General features: G+C 36.3%; 1 non-coding gene across 1 annotated transcript; it reads right to left on the bottom strand.

The window, feature by feature from the left end:
* Positions 1–3,478: 3,478 nt before the first annotated feature.
* LOC118719646 lies at positions 3,479–3,582 on the bottom strand. Its single transcript, XR_004988211.1, has one exon. It is a non-coding gene; the product is annotated as a U6 spliceosomal RNA (small nuclear RNA).
* Between the last annotated feature and the right edge of the window lie 4,264 nt (positions 3,583–7,846).

The following is a 7,846-nucleotide window of genomic DNA, read 5'->3' as shown; positions in this document are numbered from 1 at the left end:
TCCTTGGATTTACAAGAAAGTCAATTTCAGCTCAATTGACTTAAGTTCTATAGCCATATTTCTTTCCTGGGGAGGTCAAGAGGGTTTCAGTTGCAGAGAGGAAAAACAAATGTGATCTCATCCATTAAAAAAGTGTAACATTGCCCTAACCAGTTTGGCTCAGTAGATAGAGCATTGGCTTGTGAGCTGAAGGGTTTCAGGTTCAATTCTGGTCAAGGACATGTACCTTAATTGTGGACACATTCCCAGTGGCAGGTGTGCAGCAGGCAGCTGATCGATGTTTCTCTCTCATTGATGTTTCTAACTCTCTATCTCTCTCCCTTCCTCTCTCAATAAAACTTTTTTTTTTTAAGGGTAACATTAACAAAATTAAAGCAAGCCATCTCTTAGTGAATTGACTTCTCAAAACAAACCAACACTGTTTCTAAATGACCACAACTCGTAGCTGTTCTAACTCCCTCCTCCATTTACAGTAAAGATAAAAAATAACACCAGGAAATAAACTGGGTATACATATGTCCACAGAAGGGAGGCAGGATGGTTTAACAGCTTCTAATCCCTGCCCTGGCCTCTTAAGAAAGCAAGTAGATTCTCTAGGTCTCCTTTCTCTTTCCTTTAAATGGGGCATGAAAAATGCCTGTCTGGCCATAGCCAGTTTGGCTCAGTGGATAGAGCATCAGCTTGCAGATTGAAGGGTTTTGGGTTTGATTCCAGTCAAGGGCACATGCCCAGGTTGTGGGCTCGATCCCTAGTGTGGGGCTTGCAGGAGGCAGCCAATCAATGATTTTCTCTTACATTGATGTTTCTCTCTCCCTCTTTCTCTGAAATCAATATATGTATATATTCCTGTCTGAAGTATATTATTGGTTGTGAAGGGCAGGAAGAGGAGTGAATGAAGTGTGACTGCTAATGAACATGGGCTTTCTCTTTGGGGATAATGAAATGTTCTGGAATTATAAAGTGGTGAATATACTAAAAACCACTGAATTGTACACTTTATTATTTTAAAAAAATATTTTATTGATTTTTTACAGAGAGGAAGGGAGAGGGATAGAGAGTTAGAAACATCAATGAGAGAGAAACATTGACCAGTTGCCTCCTGCACACCCCCTACGGGGATGTGCCCACAACCAATGTATATGCCCTTGACTGGAATCGAACCTGGGACCTTTCAGTCTGCAGACCAACACTCTATCCACTGAGCTAAACCAGTTTCGGCTGAATTGTACACTTTAAAAAGGGTGAATTTTATGGCATGTGAATTATATCTCATTTTTTAGAGAAAATACATGTACTACTTCACAGGGCTATCACTAGGAGACAGAGATCTTTTAACTGACCACCTAGATTGGTGATTTCCAAATTCACACCACTATATAAATTGGGGAACTTGTTAAAAAATACCTACTTCAAGGCTCTCATTTGAGATCTAAATAAGAATTTGGGGGGACTATGGTATGTGAGTCTGGATTCAATTACAAGTGCCCCAGATGATTCTGATCCACCATTTAGAAAAGAAAAAAAAATACTGATTCCTGGATCCCTCCCCTAGAATGCTCTTACATTGATCTGAACTGTGGGGTGTCTCATGTGCAGTGTAGGATGAAAACCACAACTTAAATAGTAATGTACATTACTATCACTGGGGAAGCTTTACTGACACTTCAAATGCTTGAGCCTAACTCCTAAGATTCTAGTTTAATTTGTCGGGGATTCGGGGCACTGGTATTTTTCAGAATCTCACCAGGTTATTCTCAGGATTGGTCAAGGTTGAGAACCATCAAGTCTTACTGCCTTCCTTACACAGGAGTTGTGAATGAGATATGGATATGGAAGCCATTGCCAATTCATTGTAAAGTGTGGTGAGTGATGATAACAATGATGGAGATATTTCTTGATTGGTTATTATGAGCAATGTACTCTACTAAGCATTTTATGAGCATTATCTCATTTAGTCTTCAACAACATTAACCGGCTGGTGTTATTTTCCCTTTCCCTTGATTATAACATGTCATCAGTTGAAGTCTCTGTATTTAGTAAGTTATTAGAGTGTCTGTTGTTAGTTAGCAAGAGGATATGAAGATTTCATCAGTCCTCCAGTGACTAACATTTGCTTTACTTAGAATAATATAAATGTATAGTTATGTAAGGTGGATATACAAATAAACATGTGTGGTGCCATCAAATGCACACTCATTTGAAGTGATACAGAATGAATGGATAGATATCTTCTATGGAACCTGCTAAGCTCTCCTACATTCACAAATTACATTTATATTCCATTCTGGGCATTAAAGTGGTCCTGGAAGCTGGTGGATTTCTTTAGGTACATCCCTTTTTAGGAATAATAAAATGTGGGGGGAAATGTTTATCTTAGTGTCACAGGAACAGGGCATTACCCCTATTTTCAGATAAGGTTTTAAAATATGAAGTGACTAACTCAAAGTAACATAAATTCATTATGTGGCCAAGCCAGAAATATAGCCCAGCACCCAGATACTAGAATTCTCCAGAAGCTTCTCTACTAACAAACTTCCCACACAATGAGAACAAAGCAGTTTGTCAGAACAATGTCTTGTCAGCTCTGCCTTTAGCCAGCAGGTGGAATTAGGGCTTTCAAGACCTAACCAATCCCTACATTGGACTTGATGTCTTTCAGTGCAATGCGGGAACTAATGTTAAAGTATTTTAAATCAGGTACAATAACTGGAAATTCAGAGTCCAACAAACATAAGTGCATTTATCTTTGAAAACAGTAATAACACCTTTGCCGGTTTGGATAGGGCGTCAGCCTGCGGACTGGGAGGTCCCAGTAGGAGATGTGCAGGAGGCAGCTGATCGATGTTTCTAACTCTCTGTCTCTCTCCCTTCCTCTCTGTAAAAAATCAATAAAATATATATTTTTAAAAAAGAAAACAGTGATTAAAAAATCAACACAATGAAAAGGAGGACAGGTTGAGACTATGCAAATGAGAATGAGAATGGTCAATTGGATCAGTTTTATACTTTGAATATGCCATTGTCAAATTCTCAGCATGACCAAATTTACCTGACCTTGTTTGATTCTTTTCTTTCTTTTAAACTACTATTTAGTTCTAAGAAATTAATGCTGAATATTTAACAATCAGCTCTGAGCTTCTATAGCTCACCAGTGTCGAGCCACTCAGTGATTAATTATGGTCTCAATGGGACACTTTTTTTCTTTCATCTTTGTTGGATTCCTCTGTTTGTTGGATTCCTCTGATGCATTCTTTTTTATTTTAATTTTTCAATTATAGTTTACTTTCAATATCATTTTATATTGGTTTCAGGTGTACAGCCTTGTGGTTAGACAATCGTGTACTTTACAAAGCATTTCCTCTGATAGCTCCAGTACCAAACTGGCACCATACACAGTTACTGAGATATTACTGACTATATTCCTTATGCTGTACTTTATATCCCAATGACTAGTACTTCTTAATATCTTCACCTCTTTAAAAATATGGAATGCTTCACAAATTTTTATGTCATCTTTGAGCAGGGGCCATGCTAATCTCTAGGTCATTTCAGTTTTAGTATGTGTGCTGCTGAAGAGAGCACTGGGACACTTTTATCTTGCTGTAACACGATTGGTGCCTGATTTCCCACTTTTTACTGTACCGAAAAGAAAGGAGGGACAAGCGGTGAAAGGCCAAAATGGGAGGACAAAAATGAACCAAGGGAACCCTTCTCTCGTATTTCTTTATTAACTTGGAATTTTTAGAATATAATCTCCAAGTGTAATGAGGTTCTTTTGTAGAAGCATAAATATAAACATTATTATGCTAATATTTTTTTCTTTCTCCAAATTTGGCTTTATAAAAATAAAGTAGCCTGCAAATCTAGTTTTATGTGCCTTTAGAGGTCCTTTGCAATTTTCCTTTCCACAGCTGTTAAATAGCTTTTCTCTCCAATATTTTTTCCTGCATAATGATTTTTATTAAAGCAAATACAGTAAGCATTTTAAAGTCTTACCAGTTGTGACAATAAAATAATGGAACTTTTAAAAATCCAACCATGTAACTGGAAATAGAGAAAAACTATGCATTTATTTCTTAGGAAATCATACCCTTGTTCTGATGAGGATGCCATTGCTCAAATGCTCTTTTTAAATTGTAGCTCAAGATTATGAGGTTTTGAATGGAAATTAGTTAGATTGCCCTGTAGTGCTTCATATTTCTTAAAAATTAAAAAATAGAGCCCAGCTGATGTGGCTTCATGGTTGAGCATCAACCTATAAACACGGTTTGATTCCTGGACAAGGCACATGCCTGGGTTGTGGGCTTGATCCTCCATAGGGGATGTGCAGGAGGTAGCCAATCAATGATTCTCATCATTGATGTTTCAGTCTCTCCCTTCCTCTCTGAAATCAATAAAAAATTTTTAATTAAAAGTAGAACCTCTGATATAAGGTAAAGAATTTTGAACGAGAAGATCTGGAATTCAAGTCTAGCCTCTGTAACCTACTAGTTTCATAACTCTGCATATCTCTTAACTTTTCTTAACCTCAATTTCCTCCTCTACAATTTGAGAATAATAGTACCTACGTCAGGGGTTGTCCTGAAAATTATATGAAACAAGGCATTGTTATAGCACCTTGTGAAATGAAACACACTGTCCAAATGTAAGTTATTATTGGCCCAGCTTGATGAGAATTGAATGGACGTGGTTATTTCTAAAATTCAGATGTAACCACTGAGAGCATAAATATTCCATCATTGAAAAAGTATTCAAGCCGAAACCGGTTTGGCTCAGTGATAGAGTGTCGGTCTGCGGACTGAAGGGTCCCGGGTTTGATTCCGGTCAAGGGCATGTACATTGGTTGCGGGCATATCCCCGGTAGGGGGATGTGCAAGAGGCAGCTGGTCGATGTTTCTCTCTCATCAACGTTTCTAGCTCTCTATCTTTCTCCCTTCCTCTCTGTAAAAAAATCAATAAAAATATATTTAAAAGAAAGAAAGAAAGAAAAAGTATTCAAAAGAACATGGAAGAGGCCCTGATACCTCGGGTCAGTTCATTGAACCCAAGTGAGAACTCAGCTGGGATCCAGAAAAATGTAGTTTGTATTACAGTCCTCCTTACTCTCTGGTTTTTTAGCATTCTCAGGTCTTCCTAATCCTCTGCCACCTAGCACCCACTCCTTTGGATAAGAGTAGGAACTGCTGACTAAATTAAGGGCATTAGTGGAAATGAAATCTGAAAGAATTCTGGCTGAGCTTTTGACAAGACCATTCTTCTTTCTCTTACACCTACCTAGCAGCTCGGGCCAGCCCGCAATTCTTGTTTTAAATGGCTGAATCTAGGGCTGTTGCTATCCTTGCCATTTTCAGACAGCCTTGACCCAAGGGGCAGAACTACAAATTCCACAGTCGAACATGGGGCATGAGTAGGCTGTTCTGTACAGTCTGAGATTACAAGTGAGAAGTTAAACCCTAGCCCAGCCAAGACAGTCACTCCCACTGCTAAGCAGATCCCAACCTTCCCACCCCCAACCCACTCAGTCACATGAATGAAATATTTAGCCAGGTTACCCCAAGTTTCTTGCTGTAAAACTAATCCTTTGTGGTCTGCTGGAGCAATTACTGAAGTCTGTCATCTGCAATACTCCTTTAAAATCTAAAAGTATTCTTTCTTTTCATTTTGTATGTTAATAAAATAAATAAACAGCAATCACTTAGGTATTCTGATAATGCTTAACCACATCAAGTCTACAAAATAGAATGACAGACATTTTATGGCATTTTGTACCATCTTTTTTTCCCCCTTTAGTATTAAAAGTGTGCTTTGTTTATAAGAAAATAAGTAGGGAGATTGCTTAATGTTCTAAGGGGAAAGGAAAATCTCACTTGTGGTTGTAAAGCTTTCATTTATAGTGATGGGTTATACTGCATCATAACGTTATTAACCAAGATATTACTGTGGGCATCCTCTCAGGATTCCACTGTCTGTCAGTGCAGGGTTTTATAGTGAGTACAAGGAGATTATATAAAGTGCCTTAAAAAAAAAAAAAAAAAAAAAGGCAAACACAAATATAATAAATATTTGAAATAGTTTACAAGATACAACTCTGTTCCAGTGACAGATCAAACATGATGAATAGTCTGACCCAAGATTTTGTATTTGGTTACACACACGTGCACACGCACACGCACACACACACACGCACACACACACGCACACACACACACCACACCCAAACCAGGGATCGTATGTGCCCTGATCGGGAATTGAGCCCACCACTTTTTGATGTATGGGATGTGCTCCAACCAAGTGAGCCACCAGAACAGGTCCCCCCTCAGCTTTTTTCAGGAATTCTTTAAAGTGAAAGAATCATAACATGATTCTTCTATTAGTATTCTGTAGCCATCAACTTAGAAGCTGAATATTTGGCTTTTGAAAGTAAATTATATATTAAAGCAGTAGATCAAATGTTTTCATCTAGCAGTAATCAAAACCTTAGGCCCATTTTGTAAAGCAGTCAACTGTATATTTCCTTATTTACGATTACTGCCTGTAAGCATTTGTAAAACATGTACAATTGTTTATAGTCACTTAGTTCCATCTATTATTAGTTCCTCAAACTCAAACAGAACCTTTGAGGTCTTGGTATTGTTAAAATTGGGAAATATTTAAGGAATGATAAGAATAAACATTCTTTTTTTTCCTTTTAATGGAGACTTAAGAGTCCTTCCCAATGAGTATTTTAAAAATACATATATTTAATTTTAAAAGTAATTCAGGTTCACTTATGAAAAATATAAAATGGAGAGTTAAAAATGAAGAAAAAAGTTAACTGTAGTCCCACCACCAAAAGAACAACTTGACATTTTGTTGTATAAATTTGAGAAATATTATATTTCAAATGAAAACATATTTATTTAGCGCTAAATATAAGCCCAGAACTGTTTTTGGGTGCTGAGTGAAAAAAGAGATGAATGAGGCAAGGACTCAAATATAAAGCATTTGAATAATTGATCAGGAGCTAGTTTGTTGGTAGAAGGGTTAGTTGACATTTGATAGTTTTTCATGTTTTAAATATTTATGGGTTTAAGCCTAATTGAAAACAGTTCTATCCTAGCTATGTCAAAGTATATTACAACCTCATTGAATCTACCACAGCTTCATTTTAATTTACTGTCTTTTGTGTCTTATTCATTTGGTCCTAGTTATAATAAAGAGATTTGATGGTGTCCAGACATGTTTATCAGTTTGAGTTGTTACACTTATTCCTCTAGGGAAACATCCATTTCTCATTGTGTTTTGGGTGTTAGTTCCTTGAGATATCATAGGTGGTATGTAGAGAAATAGATTTCATGGTCAAAAATATTTGGGAAATTATGGATTAAATAATCATACAAAATTTTAAAAATCAATTTTTGATAGGTGATCAACCTAAAATGGAAACTAAAACAATAAAGATTCTAAAAGAAAACAAAGGAAAATATTATTATGATCTTGGGGTAAGCAAATATTTCTTAGCATGACATAAAAAATATTTGACAAATTTGACTTCAATAAAACTAAAAACATTAAGTAAAGTAAAATGGCAATTCACAGGCTGGAAGAAAATATTCACAATTCAATCAGATAAAGTACTCATATCAAAAATATATAAAGAACTCCTATAAATCAATAATAAAAAGATAATTTAAAAAGACAAAACTAAAAAAGATTAGGCAAAAGACTTGAAGGAATACTTCACAAAAGTAGATATATAGATGATCAACAAGTACATGAAAAGGTCCTTAACATCATCAATCATTAAGGAAATGTAAATTAAAACCATACTAAGGAACTACTTCACATAAATAGAAAGATTTAAATA

The sequence above is a fragment of the Pipistrellus kuhlii genome, unplaced genomic scaffold (assembly GCF_014108245.1).
Source record: "Pipistrellus kuhlii isolate mPipKuh1 unplaced genomic scaffold, mPipKuh1.p scaffold_m20_p_15, whole genome shotgun sequence".
Lineage (NCBI taxonomy): Eukaryota > Metazoa > Chordata > Mammalia > Chiroptera > Vespertilionidae > Pipistrellus > Pipistrellus kuhlii.
This window is presented reverse-complemented; position numbering and strand designations above follow the sequence as displayed.